Source organism: Perissodus microlepis, chromosome 3 (assembly GCF_051167445.1).
Source record: "Perissodus microlepis isolate ML-2025 ecotype Zambia chromosome 3, ASM5116744v1, whole genome shotgun sequence".
NCBI lineage: Eukaryota > Metazoa > Chordata > Actinopteri > Cichliformes > Cichlidae > Perissodus > Perissodus microlepis.
The window spans coordinates 48,122,899-48,127,920 of NC_140463.1; positions in this window are offsets into that span (position 1 = coordinate 48,122,899).

Here is a 5,022-nt window from a genome sequence, read left to right on the forward strand (position 1 = left end):
GCGTCTGTCCTCTCAGTAAGTGAGTGAGACAGTAGACAGTGGTGAGGAGGGCTGTGCGAAAGCAAAAACACATAAATATGCCTGACACCCGTAAACGAAGCAGCATCTGGCTGCAGTTTAAAGACTTTTTTGTCTGTCTTGGTCTTGGTCTCGACTTCGTCTCATCTTGGTCTCGGTCTCGGTCTTGGTCTCGTCTCGACTTCGTCTCGACTTGTTCTTAGTCTTGTCTTGGTCTCGATACCCTCTGGTCTTGGTCTTGGTTTAGGCGGTCTTGACTGCAAGTCTAGTTGCACCAGTGGTGCCATGAGCAGTATCTATCTGCTGCTCATCAGCTGCTATGCCGTGGTTATTGTCACAATGTGGTGTATTTGGATCACTCAATCCTAAGTGGATATGGATATGATCCAGGATTGGATGTTTTGTCTAAAATTTGAAAGGAACAATTGTTCCTTTCCCCTTTGCTGTGTACTCTGCTGATGCTGTTTTCAAAACCTACCACACTCATGTACAGTATCAGTGTCACACTGAGATATTTCAAAGATAATAATAATACATTTTATTTGAAAGCGCCTTTCAAAACACTCAAGGTCACTGTACACATTAGAATAAAAAGCAACATAAAAGCAAGCAGTTCACACAATGGTAAAAGCATAAGACAGAAACTAATAAAAGAGCAGAGTGGAGAGGTTATGTGGGATAAGCTATTTTGAACAAGTGAGTTTTGAGTTGGGACTTAAAGAGAGAGAAGGAAGAGATGTTTCTTAAATCAGGAGGTCGGGAATTCCAGAGTCGTGGAGCAGAGCAGCTGAAAGCCCTGCTCCCCATGGTGGCAAGACGGGGGGAGGGGACGGAGAGTGAAAGGGAAGAAGTAGATCTGAGACAACCAGATGGGGCGGTGATCTTAACCAGATCAGAGAGATATGGAGGGGAGAGATGATGAATAGCCTTAAATGTGTGCAAGAGTATTTTGAAATTGATGCGATATTTGACCGGGAGCCAGTGAAGCTGCTGCAGGACAGGAGTGATGTGGTGGATAGAAGGGGTCCTGGTGATGATACAGGCAGCAGAGTTCTGGACGCGTTGGAGCTTGTGGATGGATTTTTGAGTATAAAAAGAACCTGAATAAATACAAATAAAGGGAAAGAGCTGTCCAAACCTCTGTCTCTGACCATCTGTGTTAACACTTGAAATGGGAAACATGTAAATGTAACAAACATGTTAAAACATAAGAAATCAGGAAGGGGCAAAAAAAGCATTTTGCTCAAAAAAGATTTAGAGCAGAAGTTTTTAAAATGAAGATATATTGCATTTATTTACAATTAAAAACACACAGAGCAGAAAGTGTGTTACTGTTTTACATCCACAGACACACAAGAAAAGAAGCAGGCAACATGAGGTCAAGTTATGGCAATTTTATTTTTGTATGTCAGTACATGTATTCAGAATAGAGTTTTTAAAAAACAAACAAACGTCCCAAGTAAAGTTTGGGGGGATTTTTGTGAAAGAAAGGTTGAGAGAGGGGGAAGGAGGAAGATGCTGCTGGGTCAGTTCTTTCTCAGCAGTCTGCTCCAGAATCCCCTCCTGTCCTCGGCTTGCTTTTCTTTTGCCTTCAGCTCTTTTAAGGTTTTGTTGAGCTGCTCCTCGGCATCTTTAAATGTTTCTTTCTGTCATGTTTTGATATGGCTATGTCTTAAGGTGATGACCTTTGAACCGGATGTTGTTGTCCGGAGGAAGCCCCGTTAAGTGGCTAGTTGTAAGATGGACAGTGTTCAATAAAGCAACATAAAGACCGTGCTTTATGTCGTGATTCCATTCAGAGTGCTCTGCCTAATTTAGTAATAAGGTGGGCACACAACAATGGCGACGAGGACGACACGGACCTGAATTTGTTTTTGTGAGAAGTAGACCCAGCGGTGGCACGGTGTTAGCGAAAACTTGTGGGCTAACATGGAAAAGTCGGGTATTCAACCGTTCGCCTGCTACACTGATCCAGCTACGCGAGATGGACGCGCTGGTTAACATCCTTCGAGTTGTTTGCTTATGGGAAAGGTCTTATTTTGACGGATGATGCTACAGCCGCGATCAGACAGCGGAGACGCGCTCTTCTACTGCACATGGCCGGACAGGACGTCTTCTCCACTCTACCACAGACGGGAGAGGCGATGGATTACACCGCTGCGGTGACTGCACTCAACACTTATTTTGTTCCTCAAGTGAATGCAGCATACGCACGCCAAACTTTCCACAAATTGTCCCAAACACCAGGTGAGACTGTGCAACAATTTTGTACACGTTTGAGGCGAGCTGCAAAAGACTGTGACTTTCAAGCTGACAATGATAACCAGATACGGGACGCTATCCTGAGTAAATGCACTTCTGAATATGTACGGAGAAAGCTGCTTGAGGAGGGTCCAGGCTTAACTCTAACTCGCACGTTGGAGGTGGCTTCACACTGTGAACGTGTGGAGGAGCAGATGGCGGCGATGAGCGTCGCCGGGGAAAAGAAAGGAGAGGACACGGTCAGCCGGATTTTTACAGCAAAGAAAGAGAAGAACAACAGACCAAAAGGAAAAATGAAAGATGATAATAAAACAGACAGACAGTGTTACAGGTGTGGATATACTGACCACATGGGCAAAGATCCCAAATGCCCAGCACGAGGACAAACATGTCACAAGTGTAATGGTAAGGACCACTTTTCAAAAATGTGTCGTACAAAAAGACAAAAGAAACAAAATGTGAATGCTGTTGAACAAGATGATTATGCATTTACTGTGAATGATGATAATGTACCTGAGAAACTTACCTTTTCTGTTGGGGGAATAGAGTTGAAAATGTTAGTTGACTCTGGAGCTACAAGTAATGTGATGGGAGAAAACATATGGGAAAAGCTAAAAGCTGAAAAGATAAAATGTCACTCATATGTACCCAAAGAGCAGAGGAATTTATATGCATATTCCTCAGCACAGGCACTCACGGTTAAAGGTGCATTCAGATGTGAAATCAAGATTGGTGACAGGACTGAAGAGGCTGAATTTATTGTGAACCACTCCTGGGGAAAAAGACTGCCATAAAGTTAGGAGTGTTGAAAATAGGTGAAAATGTGGCGGCTGTCACAGATTTAAAGCACACTCTTAAAGAAAAGTATCCAAAAGTGTTCAAAGGAGTAGGAAAGCTAAACACCAAACAGATCAGCCTGTACATTGATCCAAATGTGAAACCAGTAGCACAGCCACTGAGGCGCATACCTTATCATTTGAGGGATGCAGTGGAGAAAAAGATCAATGAACTAATCGACATGGACATTATAGAACGCGTAGAAGGACCTACACCTTGGGTAAATCCTGTAGTGGTACTCCCAAAGAAATGTGACAAAGATATCAGAATGTGCTTAGACATGAGAAAAGCAAATGAGGCAATAATCAGGGAAAGATACCCCATACCCACTGTGGATGAAATTTTGCAAGGACTAAACGGCTCTGCAATCTTCACCAAACTCGATCTCAAGTGGGGATACCATCAGCTAGAGCTTACCCCGGAGTCAAGAGAGATAACTACATTTGCAGTGCACAACGGAGTATACCGGTACAAAAGGCTAATATTTGGAGTCTCATCAGCTAGTGAGCAATATGAGCATGAGATTGCCAATGCACTAGCTGGCATTGAAGGAGTTGAGAACATTTCAGATGACGTAATCATACACGCGCCAGACCAGGAAACCCATGATAAACGCCTGCATGCTGTGATGAAGAGACTCTCTGACTGTGGCCTGACACTAAACTCAGAGAAGTGTCAGTTCAACATGGACAGACTCGTGTTCATGGGAATACTGCTGACACAGAAAGGCATAGGCCCAACTGAAGAAAGAGTGAGAGCTGTGGTGGAAGCCCGAGAACCGAAGAATGCTACTGAGGTGAGAAGCTTTCTTGGACTGGTAGGCTTCAGTAGCAGGTTCATACCACAGTTTGCTACACTCTCTGAACCACTTAGACGTTTAACTCGAAAAGAAACTATGTTTACATTCGGGCCAGAACAAAAGCAAGCATTTGAAAGACTAAAGACTGAGTTAGCCAGAGCAGGTACCCTAGCCTATTTTGACAAAGAAGCCCCAACCAGAGTCATAGCAGATGCAAGCCCTGTAGGCTTGGGCGCAGTGCTAATACAAATACAGAACGGAGAAGAGGTACCAGTGTGCTACGTAAGTCGGAGTTTAACAGACTGTGAGCGAAGATATTCTCAAACAGAAAGAGAAGCCCTAGCACTGGTATGGGCATGTGAGAGACTACATCCATATGTGTATGGCAGGAAGTTTGACCTAATCACAGACCACAAGCCGTTAGAGGTCATATACAGCCAGAAATCTAAACCTTGTGCACGCATAGAAAGATGGGTTCTCAGACTGCAACCATATGACTTTAAAGTAGTGCACATCGCGGGAAAACAAAACATTGCGGATTCACTGTCAAGACTGCTGTCTGACACCACATCAAAAGAGATACATAAGCATGAATCTGAAGAATATGTGAGATTTGTTGCAGTGAATGCTACTCCAAAAGCACTCACAACAAGAGAGGTTGAAGAAGCCTCTGCTACAGACTCAGAATTAACAGAAGTGCGAAGAGCTATTGAAAATGGACACTTTGAAAAATGCAAAACATATGCACACATTGCAAATGAACTGTGTGTCATCGGCTACATAGTTTTGCGGGGAACTCGCATTGTATTGCCAGAAAACCTCAGAGCTCAAGCACTGTCACTAGCTCATGAAGGACATTTAGGAATTGTTGGAACCAAACAGCATCTCAGAACAAAAGTTTGGTGGCCAGGGATGGACAAAGCTGCAGAAAAGTTTTGTAAAGCTTGTCACGGATGTCAAATAGTAGCCAGACCAGATCCACCTGAACCACTGAGAAGCACACTTTTATCGGATGGACCATGGCGAGATGTGGCGGTAGACTTACTGGGACCGCTACCTTCGAACCACTCAATACTTGTACTGATAGATTACTACAGTCGGTACTA